Source organism: Arachis duranensis, chromosome 5 (assembly GCF_000817695.3).
Source record: "Arachis duranensis cultivar V14167 chromosome 5, aradu.V14167.gnm2.J7QH, whole genome shotgun sequence".
NCBI classification, from domain to species: Eukaryota; Viridiplantae; Streptophyta; class Magnoliopsida; order Fabales; family Fabaceae; genus Arachis; species Arachis duranensis.
This window is the reverse complement of record NC_029776.3, coordinates 86,063,468-86,078,185: the sequence shown is the minus strand read 5'-3', so window position 1 is coordinate 86,078,185 and position 14,718 is coordinate 86,063,468. Positions and strand designations below refer to the sequence as shown.

The following is a 14,718-nucleotide window of genomic DNA, read 5'->3' as shown; positions in this document are numbered from 1 at the left end:
TAATATTTATTTAAATAAATAAATAAATCGATCATTTGATCCACTCAAATTAATTATCTGCATGGTTATTTATTAAGGCCAATGCTACTGTGAAGAAAAAATCTGCTGAAATGTGTTGGCCTCATTGAAAAGGAATACGTGTTCTTTATATTAAAAGATCTCCAGACAAATGATGTCTTCTACAGAAATATTAATTGGTGTCTAGAGAAGTGTAATGATAACGATGAAGTATGTAGTGATTAATATGATCACTAGTTCGTTAGGCTTTCTTGGTATTTTAGAAAGAGGAGTGCTAGGAAATTAACTGAATTTGTAATTTATAGTCATTAATTAATTATTAATAATATTTTTAATAATATAAATTATAAAATTATATTTAATAATAAAAAAAATATTTTTTTAATAATTAAATACTGATTAAATTTTAATAAAAATACTAAACATAAACTTTTTTTTTGAAAGTAGTTTTTTAGTAAAACAAAGTTGGACTGAGTGTGTTTTGTTTGCATTGAAAGTTTTGTGAAACATGTCAAAATAACGAAGAGTTAAATCTCAAAGTGGTTTCTGAATTTACATTCGATCTTTAAAGTGGTCCTTAAACTTGCAATGACCTCAATATTATCTCCGAATTTAACACATGTGGTTCACGGTCGTCCCTGAAATATTTTTCGGAGAATATTTCTTAACGGCGCGCTGACGTGTATAGAGAGGCGTCACGTTGGATATCTGACGTGGTTGTTATCATTTTTAACTCAATTTAGTCCCTGAATTATTTTATAACCCTAATCCCCAATTTATTATCAAAAATCACTATGTTTCTTCTTCTCTGTTCTCCTTCGTCTTCTCTACCATTATTGAACTGCCATTGTTGAACGTAATTTGAGTGGGTCATGATGAGTGGAGTAATATTTGAAGTACCTGGTGGTGTGATAATTGGTTTGGTCCTTACTTCCTTGATTCTGACATTAAATACTTTGCAAGCATTGTTACATATGCTGTCACATTTTGGTTGGGAGGGGAAGAAGGCCCGACTCCATGCATCTCTTCGTCATTTGGAAAGGTACTCTCATACTTCCTTTTTAGCTCTTTGGATTTTCATCATCCCCTCAATGAATCCTTCTTGAGTAGTAGATCTTACACACTCTCACAGTAATCCTCTAAGTTCATTGTCTTTCCACTGCTTATTGAAGTTTCTTCGCAAGTGCTATACACAAAATCTGTGGTGGACATCAGGAAAGACCTCCTGCACGAAACCTCTGAAATTAATAACTTACAATATCGAGACCCAAAATGGTCCCTCACCTTATATAAGTGACATCAAATAGTCCATACACATACATAAGTGACATCAAATTAATCCCTACACATGTATGAGTGACAACAAATTCATCCCCACGATTTATTAAGTTCTACTCCTACCCCATTCTATCAATACAGACAATAACAATGTGTGAAACAAACTAGTAAATATAGAAACAGAATCATGAAAGAAAAACATCACTACAAAAAATACATCAACCTAAGGAGTTCAACCCTTACTAAAATACAATAACCAGTAAATAGCAAAGACATCGTTACCTTTTACATGCCCAAAATAAAACACCATCCATTTTGGGTGTAACTCCCTAGATCCTCATGCAGCAGCTCAAGAAATCACCTCCAATTATTCGTGTTCTCCACTGGTACAATGGCATATGCAATGACGTAAATGGCTACCAAGATTTGTCCACTAAATCTGATTTTCTAAAATGCTCCATCAAGTCCTATTAGAGGTCTGCATCCCGCTCTAAACCCATTCTTGCACTCATCCAGACAAATATACATCTTGTCAAAAGTGGGCTCTTCTGCAAGGTTGGGATGAGAAATTGTTGTGATGCGCACAGTAGAACCAGGGTTGAACTTCAGGAGAGTCTCACCATAGTCTCTCACCATCCCATACTGTGCACCTGCATCACCATACATAATGTGCCTTGCATTTCCAAGTGCTCTTGTCAGGGAAGATTTGTCCAAGTCCAAGTCACATTTGCTTTTGAAGTATGTTAAAGCTTCAGAGTGCTTCAGATTTGGAAATTTCCTAAACTTCTTCACTAACTTGTTTGCTAACCACCCTCCGTTAACTAATTTATTTTTTGTCTTCTTTGGGCAGGTATGATCATCATTGAAAGGTTTTAACTTGCCAGCAAACAATCTCACTATCCTTAAAGATATAGATAACTCATGGACATTCCTCACCCCTACATAAAGCCCTGCATCGTACATTATTATTTTTCTTGAATCTAACTCTTCTACCTTCCTGGATGCAATACTCCCTTACAGTCTCCTTAAAATCTATCTTCGTGTTGAATTTCATCCCTACCTCTAATTGGAGTTTTTCAAACCTTGTTTCTTCTGTGAAAACAGGAAATGAGTCATCATCCTCTGAGTTAGGGGTGTCTTTATTTCTTCGGAATGCCAAGAATTTGTCCCATCTAACTCATCATGATATACATCATGAGCATCATTACCTCTAAAATTCGGGCTTTCATCATAACCTCAATTTGCTGTCTCTACCCATCATGACCCATTCAAATCACGTTTAACAATAGCAGCTGAACAATGGCAGAGAAGACGAATGAGAGCAGAGAAGAAGAAACAGAGTGGTTTCTGATAATAAATTGGGGATTAGGGTTATAAAATAATTCAGGGACTAAATTGAGTTAAAAAATGATAACAGCCACGTCAGATATCCAACGTGGCGCCTCTCCATATACGTCAGCGTGCCGTTAAGGAATATTTCTCGAAAAATGTTTCAGGGACGACCGTGAACCACATGTGTTAAATTCGAAAATAATATTGAGGTCATTGCAAGTTTAAGAACCACTTTGAAGGTCGAGTGTAAGTTCAGGGACCACTCAGAAGTTTAATTCAATAATAAACTTATTAAAATTTTGAACTGAAGATAATAAATAACAATAGCCGATCCAAATAATAATAATATAAGTAAATTTGTTGTTACCAAATTAAATTATATCATTAATTTAAGTTATATCTATTTAAATTTAGTATGAATTTTGAGATTAGTGGAAATGTTTTTATTTAAGTGTTTGTGTGAAATGATTGTTAATTATATATTTATGTGAAACTCAGATCTGTTAAATGTGAAAGAATAAATATATTATTTATTTTCAATTAGTCAAAGAAAGAAGTCAGGTCTTATATTAAAATTGATAATAACGAGTAAACTAATTCGGTGAGCGTAAAAGTTTAATTAATTTTCTGTTATGTAAGTAATTTTCATTTGATGAAATGCAGTAAATTAAAATTTTTAAGTAAAAAAAGTTATATTTTAAAGTATAAAATTTCAGAATGTAAATTATTAAGAAACAACTTTGTTACAAATCAATTATGTCTATTATTTTGTAATTAAGTGTAGAATATAATATGTGTTAACAATAATTCATTTTGCATGGAGCGAGTGGTATATTTAGGGTTTTAAAGTTAGTGTAGTACAGTGATGTTTTTGTTAAGTGAATTGTATAAAAAAATTTAATTTTAAAAATAAATTAAAAGAAAATCCCATTCGAGGATTGATTTTTTTTTTCATAAATTTAATTTTTTTTTTCATTCGAGGATTGATTCTAAAAGAGGGAGGAAGTTGTGCAATTCATAGGCAAATTCGGCGATTGGCAAAGTCGCCTATTTACCAAAACTACACTTTTTTTTTTCTTGATTGAAAAGTATATCAATAGAACAGATAACAAAGAATTAAAAATTATTTAAGAAATAAGAAAATCTCGCTTAATGCTATTTTTAAATTTTTTTTAAGACAGAAAATTTTAGTTGATGAGTATGAGTTTTTATCATTGTTTTTGATATGATGTCTATTATTTTATTTGTTCTCTCAAAATTAATCGGAGACACTCATGTGATTTTCAGCACCAATAAATTAACAAAACTAAAATTATTTTGAAAAAGGATTTTGTTAGGTAGACAATAACTTTTGTAAATAATAAATTTTAAAATTGATTTAATAAAGTAAAAATATACTACACCTCTAAATTATTCACCTAAATTTTATTATTAGGATAACCATCTGCACACCTATTGAATTGAACATCCAATATATTCATTGTTCACATTGTTTAGTATTTTCATTGTCTACCTATACTTTTCCTTCTGAAAATTATTGATAAGAGTAAAGTCATCTACACAATTTATTTCATAAATAATATTTCTTTATCCCAAGTCTCAGGCTAAAAGATATTCTCTTCAAATAACAAATAATTCTTCTTGCAAAATATTACGACTCTCAATTGTTCTCAAACAGCCTCGTTGTCAACATCACACAAGTAAAACCAACACGATCACCAGTATCAGGATAACTTGCATCACAATTAATATTAAAATTATTCACCGAAAAAAAAATCCATGAGCCACTAATGATAGAGGGGATAGAAACTCGTTGTAACTCAAAAACATTCCGAAACTCCTTTTCCAAGGATAAAGTTATACTAGTCACCTTATTCAGGGTTAAGACTCGTGTAGATGAAAGATCTCATTATTCCTGAAACGCCAAATCCACCATAGACAAAAAAAAATTAAAAGGGCGCTATTTGTTATGAAGCAAGAACCAATGCATCAAATTCAGAAGTTGACTAGAAATCTCCAAAACTTGCCAAACTAGCTGAGCTTTCGAACAATTTCGAATACAATGAACAACTGATTTCTGGTCATAAAAATATCGTGAACAGCTGTCTGTCGGTGAGATACCCCTCCTGAAATGAAAAGTAACAGTGGACAAAACTTCCCTAAGACAAATTCAGGCCAAAAATTTAAATTTTTTCGAAACAAGCTGACGCCAAAGTCAAAGTCAATTTCTTTGACCCTCGCAATCAAACTTCATCTTACTAAGTCACAAATAATCATTATAAGAGTCATAAACCTTTGATATCACACCAGATCAAAATCATCCTACCATTGAACCTGTTTGTACATCCAAATTATAAGAAACAATGTTGTCTTACAAAATTTAAATTAGAGGAGAATAAATATTTTGAAGGTGTTATTGTCGAGATGACTAAAGATTCAAGATTTAGAAATCTAAATTAAAAATGTGAATATAATCTATATCATGATAAAGTTATCCCTTTTTTTTTAATTAAAAAATCAAAATTCTGATTTAAATCATATTGTACTAAATAAAATCATTCTTCAAAAAATCCTAAGTTTATATATAATCTTTTAAATATAAGATCGAGTTCGTGTTTCAAGACCAACTGAAATAGTTTTCGAAAGACGAACCTATTTTTTTCGTTAACAATTGAACCATAACTTATTTGAATGATGAAAAAATTACTAAATTAACTTTTAACACAACGAATTTCAAATCTTTAAACAACTAAACTTTTTAAGAAGCACCAACACTTTTCAATTAACCAGATAAAGTCTACACCCATATTATTTTATATTATAGCTAGTTCTGTCTCTATATATAAATTAAAAGAAATGCAAACTTCCATACCTTGAGTAGATGGATAGCCATGCATGTCCACACATTTTGATGTTGACGATAAATTATTAAAGATCAAAACGCACCTACACATGGATAGGTCATAGGATAAGAATTGTTCTCGAACAATGGAAGAGTAATGAGAGGGTTAATGCAAGAAGGAAGGTTGGAGCATGGAGTAGATGAGGACGTTGGATCCATAAAATTTTAGTAGTTGAGATCAAAAGAATACAAAAAATAATAAAAAATAATATGAATTTCTTTAGATATTTAAACTTTAAATTATATTAGTTAAAATTTTAATAATTTAATTAATACATAAAAAATAATATTAATTTAAAGATATTTTTTCATTTCAATATTTAGGCAATGTTACGTAGTATATTTATTATTAATACTATTGTCTAGTTGGATTTTCTATATCCGTCAATCATATTTTTATTAATTATTTTTATATAACACAATAAATAATTATAATTCAATAGGTAAAAAAATCTATAAAACATATCATTCGAATAGAAAAATTTTAACTTTTTATTATAATTGTGTGAGAAAGATAAAAAAAAATAATAAAGATAATAATTTAATGATTTTTTCATGTGATTGCAAAGTTATTCTATAATATTCATGGTAGAAATTTTTTAACTTAAAAAATAATTATTATATGTCAGATGAAAAGTAAATTAAATAAAAAAATACAAACAAATAAATGGTATATAATTTTATCTCAATAAACTTTTTAAGAAAACATACTAATAACGGTTTTATTTATATTTGAGAAACCAGACTTACCTTTGAGTAAGTAATTAATTAAATAGTATTATAAAATTCATCATCATTATTATTACTATTATTATTATTATTATTATTATTATTATTATTTCTTGAGCCGATTTGATTTTTTTTTCAATCTCGATGTTAGATTAAAGTTTATAGACAAATTAATCCTTATAAAATTGTCCATTTTTTAAATTTGTCTTTAAAAGATTTTAATTATTTTATCAATTAAATTAATTCTTTAAAAATTATAAATTAATTATTTTTGTTCTTCAATCACTTAATAGTTTTTATTAATAATTGATGATAGAGAATATTAACTCATATCATACACATGACACCTAGCATATCCAATTAGACGTTGAATATATATATTTATGAAAATTTATCAATTTAGTGTCGTTAGGTTATATTAGAATTAGGATTTATATAATTAGAAAAATTGACTAAATTGATAGATTTTTATAAATATATTTGTTTAGTATCCAATAATTAAAAATGTTAGATATCGTGTATGCTGTTAGTTAACATTTTATATCATTAATCATTGATAAAAACTATTAATTAAGTAACGAAAGGACAAAAATTAGTTAATTTATAATTTTTAAAGGACTAATTTAATTAATAAATTTTTTAAAAACAAATTTAAAAAATTATCCATTTTTAAGGATTAATGTGACCACTAACCTTTATATTAAACTTATGTATTGCGACGGTTAAAAATTCTCCACAGATAAATTTGTAGGAGTTTCATAAACCTTTAAAATTGAAAATAACATAAGTTTATTTTTAGCGATTTTGCAAAATTACCAGAATCTTATTTAGTGGCGGTTTAAAACTTTCACAAACTTAGTATTTAATTTAAAAAAAATTGCCACAAACTGAACAATAGTAACTGTGTGCAGAATTAAAAAGAATCATGCCACACAATATTAGCATTATTTAAATTTAAATTGACACCAATTAAAGTATTAAAATACATAATTAGACGAAAAATAATAAATAATAAAATTAGAATTATGTTAAAGAGATACCTATTCCAAATCGTAATATATATGCAAATAAAAAATTCTCCCAACAGTTCCTTCTTTCTTTCACCTTTTTTAATATGAGGAGCAACCTCTTCTTAGTAGCATGACCAAACTAACTAGAAATTCACAGTACATAAGCAAGAAATCATACCATAAGCAATCTCCTGTATATGTTGACATACTTCCTCACCTCATCTTTCTTGGAAACAAGAAACAACTTACGAATTTTGGAGGCTCTCTTTGGACTTTTTATCCTTGGCTTTTCAATGTCTATCAAACCAGATAAATTATTGTCATTTTTTTTCACAATTACCAAGTTCATAACAGAAAAGTCTTAAATACAGAAAAATTAAAACACAAAACACAAGACTTGAATGAATACTCTATATATTGTGCAGCCTATATTAATTGTCATTATAATTTTAATCTCAAAGCAAATTAAAAGAGACATATAATAGTGTAGTGTATTATCTCTATGGAGAAAGAGACAAACGCAATCAGGGGGTCAATACTTTCTACTTCATTGAAAATTCCTGTTTGTCACAATTTTCAGTGATCTTGTAGACGTGGCCTTTGAATTTTTGTTGGTAGAACATCAATGAAGATGATTAGGACAATCTTAAAGTTCACTACAAGAAAAAAGATTTTTAGCGACAAATTTTTAGCGACAATAGTATTATTGCCATAAATTCTCTTCTCAAAACCATTTTTTAGTGGCAATTATATATTTACCATTAAAAGTATAGATTATAATGGCCATTTCAACTATTGCCATTAAAAAAAAAAAGCTAAAATTTTAAAAATATAAAAAACTAACCGTGAAACACGAAATCATCACTCTCTCCGTACCTCGCCACTCTTCCTCACACAAACTACTCTCTCAGAGCCTTATTCTGTCTGAGAAGTGATAACCACACACCAATCTTCTTCTTCTCAAACTTGCTCTCGCTCTCACATCTCCATCATTTCATTTCTTCCTCGCTCAAATCTCTTTCCAGTTATCATCTCAATCTTAATCGCGCTCTGAATCCTTTTCTTTGACAAGCTTGTGTTGATTTCGATTGAAATCTCAATCGCGCTCTAGTAATCAGGTATGAGTTCCTTAATTCTCTCTCAATTCTGATTTTTGTGCTCCCAATTTGTGTTCTATTGTATCTTTTTTTCCATATCTCTTATCAATTTTTAGTTTTATCTGAGTTAACTTTTCTCCCACATTGGCTGCTATTCTTAGTTCCGATCCCTATCGCATGCACTTATTGCAGGTTGAACTTGTCATTCAGTGATTTATAATAAAAATTTTGAGGATTTTTTTCGCTCAATGATTCAGCAATACGTTATCAGTTTTAGATTTTGGTAATTTGATTTATTTTTTTTGCCTTTATTATTTTTGCCTTCGATTTTATAAACTTCTTTAGAATTCATCGCAGTCGTGGAATCCACCATCAGTGTTGAGCACATCAATCTCATAAAGGCATGCCACATTTTATAATGTGCATCACTATAATAGTTTATTTCTCATGGCAAGAACATAAGATAATTGATATTTTATTTGTGGTTGTTAATAGTTTGGACCGTATGCTTGGAGAACATATAAGGAAGTGTATGATGAAGTTCTGCATATTGGTTCTTGGTTCTGCTTTAGAAAAGCCTCTGATGCGAAACCTATAAGTGAATGTTTTTAAAGATTTTCATTGTTAATTAGGAAATTATTTTATAGGTAATTATGAAAATGTTCATATCAATAACCAATGTGGTATGTATATGTTGCCTAGTTGCAATAAGTATTTCTAAATGTTGTGATGTATTTCCTAAAAGTGTTGATGTACTATCTATGAATGCACGATTTGAAGAGTTAGTGAAATTTGATGATGCATGACCAATTAATAATTTGAATAAAGATTTTAAAAAATATTTTTGGTTGCAAATATTTAAAAGCGGCTTGATTGGACCACTGAAAAAAAATAGAAAAGCAGCTTTTTGTTGTCAGTGTGAACAAAGAAGGTGGTTCAATGAAATTTAACATAAATATGGACTATATATCATGAAATTTGTATAGACACTTTTAAAAAAGGTACTAATGAAATATATAATTCGCTAGATTAGTCAATGCCTACCATTGCTCTAGTTTTTATTCCCCCTTTGGATATGCTATATATGTGTGAAGATATGATTTCGATATCTGGTTCTATGTGTGGCTTTTAGATTACTTCGTTATGTAATTTGTAAAGAATATTGTTTGTTCATTAAGATTATGGTTCTTGTGACTAGGTTTCTTTTGTTTCAATTCAAGGTTTCAAGTAAAGCAAGATGTTGTGTGCTATAAGGCATAAGGGATATACCATTTCTTACTTTTGTCTAATTCGGTGCTTGGAAGCATTTCACACATTTTTTGCTTTGCAAAGTATCTGCCCTGCCTCCAGTGCATTTAGAGCTTTCTCTTCTACAGCTAAAGAGAAAAGGTACTTTTCAAGAAAGCTTAATGCCGACAAGAACAAATAAAAAGGTACTTTTCAAGTTGCTAACAAAAAGGTACTTTTGTGTGTTATTGATAGAAAAATTAATTAATTAGGATACTTTCTAAGAGCATATTAAGTTGGTTTGGTCCCTCATCTATATATATAGATTATTATAGAGATAGAGAGCGCTGCTGTTATACCTATTTTATTCTGTTATCTAATCCAAATTCATCAGATCACAACACTCTAATTGCAATTTGATTGCGTCAATTCATCGCATTATTGGCTCCCACCATTTCGTCCCCCTTGCTTCCTCTATTTCATTATTTAATAGGAAGCTTGCAGATTTTACATGATAAAAAGTGGATTTGCTCTTATGGTGGCCTTCCTCATAAATATTTCTGTTATTTTTGTAAGTGGTACAGTTTGCAATTCTTCAAATTTAAGTGGTTCTGGTCGCATATTTTTTGGAGACGAGGGATCATCCATCCAACAATAGTCTGCTTCATTCTCGCCATTCGATGAAATATATTATGGAACTATCTATGTGCTTTAAGTCAGTTTTCAATCTTTTGCATTAAAGTACTTTAGAAAACTCCATCATTGCTAATTGTGATGAATTTGCTTGTTAGTTCAACCTATATTATTGGAGCGGAGACATGTTGTATTGGGAATTCTTGTCTCAAAATGACAAGTTTTAAAGCACATGTTGATTGTGGAACATCTTTTACATTTTTTCCTGGGCATGTGTATAAATCCATAACAGAAGAGGTACTTCAATTTTTAGAATTTGATGTAGACAATTATTAATTATTATTGTACATTTGTACTTATGTAAATCCTTCATAGCTGGCTTAATATGGTTATATTTGTGGCAGTTTGATAAAATTATAAATGCTTCAAGAGCTACCTTCAAAGATACTTCCTAGGAGTATTGTTATGCTTTTCAGGTGAATATACTCTATCTCACTTATTTGTATTTTTTTCCTCAATGTTTGGATGTTCTAAATGGATGATTTCTATAATTTCTCTTTTTTTTTCTTTTTAAAATCTTTGTTCATTCAGTTCACAAGACTTGCCAAAGATTCCCACCTTAACACTTATGTTCCAACAGAATAACAGTTTTGTGCTCTATAATCCTGTGTTTGTATTCAATGTCAATCAGGTTGGTATAGATTAAGTAATTCTTTTGTGTTTTTTCGCCTTGTTATATTGGTTGTCCTCTAAATCCTGAGGAGTAATCCATTTTGTGCAGAAAACAACTGCATTTTGTTTAGCCATAGAGCCAGCTGAAGAGAATATGGGAACAATAGGATGTAAGTTTACATATTTTCTATGACAAAGTCTAATATATTATTTTTATAATATTTTAGTGTACGGATAATATTTTTATAAAATATTATTAGAAAGTCCAAATCTTGCACACTTTTTTTGCTGGATCTTATCTTTTCGTTTTATTTGGATATTTTCATCGGCATTTTTTTTTCTACCTCTAGAAAAACAATTATTTTAGTTTCCCTCCAAAAAGTAAAGTTTTATTTTGAATAGGCTGGTTATTTAATTCCCAAATATACATTTATGATTTATATTAGTATAATATATAATATCACTTAATTACTCTAATATGTTCTTTTGTCTAGTTCTTAAAAGATGCATATGGTATTGTGTTAGTCTCCGAATAATGTCACATGATAAATAAACTGATGGGCATGAAAAATAAAAATAAATGATCCAAAAGATGTCAACATATAGTGTGTATATATATCTCAAAAATCTTTTATGGACCAAGCTAGTAGCCTAATATCATAATATCACGTGCATTTTGAAAAGACTAAACTATTAAATAAGTAGTCAGTTTTTGTTTTATTCATATTTAAATTATTAACATAAAATATTATTTTCTTTGTCATTAGAAATTTGGGTGAGCCTAATATCTCCAGCTACTGGCAGAGCTCCTTTGATGTTATACCTCTCTTAACTCTCTCTCCTACTTATTATTCTTCCCTTGCTTTTAGCTTCAAACAAAATATAACCCACCATTTAAATCTTGCTTCTATTGTTTATGTGTACCTATCTCATAATTGATTGATTCATTCACAGTCTTTCTTTTCTTTTTTACTTTATTTATTGCAACTTTCTCCTAAATGAACCGACCAGTTTCATTCTGGCATTCAGGTCACTTCTACAAGAAGCTCATTTTGAAATAGAAGAGGATATAGCAACCCTGTAGGAAGCTCATTTTGAGTTTATAGACTTGTAGTATTTTTTATTATTTAGATTTGTAATATGATTTATTACTTTTTAAAAGAAATTTGTGTATCAATATTTTGAGTTTAATGAAATATCTTATTTTATAATAATTAATTTCAGTATATTTTTATTATGCATAATAATACTAATTGTTAGAAAAATAATTGAGATTCTAAAAAAGGTAGTTTGTTGTTTCTAAGAAAATGAGTATAATATAACTAAAAAAAAGTGAATAACATTAGAATTTTAGAATTATTTTTAGTGGCTATATAAATTGCCGGTAAAATAGATTTTGGCGGCAATAGTAATGGCCGCTAAAAGTGAATAATATTACAATTTTAGAATTACTTTTGTTGGCCATATAAATTGCCAAGAAAATGGCCACTAAAAATTACATACTTTTTGAGTCCATTAAAAAAGTCTTTACCGGCAAATGTTATAATTGCCGCTAAAATCTTTTAGCGACAAGGCATAAGACGGCTAATGTCTAATTGCTGGCAAATGTATTAGTGGCTATTTTTATTGCCTCTAAAAACAAAATAAATGGCCGCTAAAAGTGATTTTTTTGTAGTGGTTACTTAACAAATTAAAAATTTTAACACACCTCACCCAAAGCATCACCAAGAACCTCTTGTGATCTCTTGTCCTAAAATACTCACCTATAATACAAAGTAGAATGTCATAACTCATAATATAACAACGTGCCACAAAAAAAATCCAAATGACCAAAACACAAAGTAGTAAAGAGATTATAGTTTCTGGTCATCATCAATCTTGAGCTTCCTTTGGCATCTAGTGGTGAAATTTACAATGTTAAACTGAAAAAGCAAAATGTGTACAACAACAAGTTTGTTTCGAATTTGGTGTACTTAAAAATGAGGTTCATATTGAATCATTATTATGTATCCAATTTTAGTTCTCTTCTGGCTTCAGAACACTTTGTTGAGGAAATATAAATCAGGTTGGGGACATGGTTTATTAATTTCATTTTCACTAGCAATTCTCAGTCTAAATAAACATGTGAGATGTTCAGAGCATGTCTGATTCAGTATCTTTAGTATAACTGCATAGCTTTAATTTAGATGTCCAAAGCAAGTAACATACTTATTCTTTTCTGTATAACTTTTTTCAGAGCCTTCAGCTCAATCAACCTCCTATGTGGCCTGTAAAAATGCTGCTCATAATAAAATTCGTGTCACTTTTTGATAGGGGGTGCAATCGGTTTAGTTTAGTTTAGTTTGGTTTTAGACCAAAAACCAATCAAACTGGCCTGTTCGATTCTTTCACAATATCAACCGTTTGATTTGCTGTTTGTAGGACAACCAAATCGAACCGAACCGAACCAACAGCGGTTTGATTCGATCGATTTTTTATTTTTTAAAAGCTAATAATCAGAGTTTCAATCACCATAATATGAAGATTAAAACGATCAATAAATTAAAATAACAAGAGTACTTCACATCAAAATTTAATATAATGTCAACTTGTCCTAATAATTAAACACAAAAATAAAGACAAATAGAAATGTCTAACAAACAACAAAAATAAACACACTTTAAAACTAAATAAAAACTGAAACAGCTACTTTAAAACTAAATAAAAACCAAAACAGCCACCATGCTTAATTTGAATCCACACCAGATTCATCAACTTCTTCGGTTGGTGCAATTTCTACAAAAACAAAACAAAGAAATCAATATAGATTATGAATTATAAACATAAACTATGAAGTGAACTTCAATTTTTTTTTGCATACCTAATTCAAGTTTCTCAAACTCCTCAATAAGCTCCTCAAAATAAGTTGTTATTGGAGAAGCACAAAGCCAATTTTATGTGCAAATTAATGCCTCAATTGTATTTGGAGTTAAAGAACTCCTGTAGTTGTTAAACACTCTTCCACCAGTGCTAAAAGCCGATTTTGAAGCAATAGTCGAGGCCGATATTGCTAAGACATCTCTAACTATTTGGGATAAGATATGATACTTATTGGAATTCACCTTCCACCAATTTAATATGTCAAAAGTATTTTGATCACGAGGCATCTTTAAACCATCTATCAAATACAAGTCCACCTCATTCTTGTTGATGATCTCATGAAAATACACATCAAAAAAATCACCAGCCATATTTAAGTTTCATCCTCTCAGCCATACACCTAAGTAACAGATCTCGACTACCATAAGAAGCCTCGAACACTTGCAAGATATTACAAAACTCATAAAAATTTTGAGAAAAAGTCACAAGCAAACTACCGAACACACTCATGAGATGGAAAGCATTGTTTTTTAGCCTAACAATGGCGTGAACTGGACAACGTCGCGGGTTAGACGACAACACTCTCCATCTCTCTACTATTCCTGCAACAAAGATGACCGTTGCAGTTGCGACGATGTCCTTGAGAGCGGCAATGGATAACTTACGACTGGAGGACGGCGGCATGACACTCTCTGGCTCTCTTAGGCTCTCATTCTCCCAGACATGGAGGAGGAAGATGGATCTGAGTTGTGGGCTTGTGACTACATGGAAGCTGAAAGGGAGTTAAAGTTAGAGATTTGGAGATTTTGTTACTAGGTTAAAAGGTAAAAGGGTAAAAAGAAGCATTACTGAACCACTTCTTCGGTTCAGTTCGGTTTTGCCAAGTCAACCGAAAACCGAACTGAATCGATCGGTTTAATTCAAAAAAACAAAAAAAACAATTTTTTTTTAGTTTTTCATT

At 30.0% G+C, this 14,718-nt stretch overlaps 1 pseudogene; it reads left to right on the top strand.

Moving 5' to 3' along the window:
* The first annotated feature begins 10,439 nt into the window (after positions 1-10,439).
* LOC107490084 (aspartic proteinase-like protein 1) lies at positions 10,440-14,544 on the top strand (annotated as a pseudogene).
* The last annotated feature ends 174 nt before the right edge of the window (positions 14,545-14,718 follow it).